Below are 489 nucleotides of genomic sequence, written 5' to 3'. Positions count from 1 at the left end.
TGTTGCTGTGCGTGTCCCTGTGCGTGTCTCTGTGCATGACCCTATGTCTCTGTGCGTGTCTCTCTGCGTGTCCCTGTGCGTGTACCTGTGTGTGTTCCTGTGCATGTCTCCGTGCGTGTCTCTTTGTGTGTCCTGGGTCTTTTTGTGGCCATTTTGTGTCTCGTTTCAGTCGTTTTGTGTCCTCCTCGGGTTGTTTCATGTCTCTTTTTAGCCATTTTCACGTGCAGGGCCACTGTGTCCCTCAGTGGAATAAGTCAGTCAGCTGAGCGTGGGACGGATTGGGGGACAGACGCACTCACACACTGACAGCTGCACGCTAGTCTGTAGTCTTTTTTGTGTCTCACAGTTTTTTTCATTTTGCATCTCTGTGCGTGTCTCCGTGCATTTCTCCGTGTTTGTCTCCGTGTGTGTCCTGGGTCTTTTTGAGGACATTCTGTGTCTCTTTTCAGTTATTCTGTGGGTTGTTTTGGGGCTCCCCCCCCCCCCCCC

This window comes from Etheostoma cragini, chromosome 8 (assembly GCF_013103735.1).
Source record: "Etheostoma cragini isolate CJK2018 chromosome 8, CSU_Ecrag_1.0, whole genome shotgun sequence".
In the NCBI taxonomy this organism is placed as follows: Eukaryota; Metazoa; Chordata; class Actinopteri; order Perciformes; family Percidae; genus Etheostoma; species Etheostoma cragini.
Note: the sequence above shows the minus strand (reverse complement) of the source record.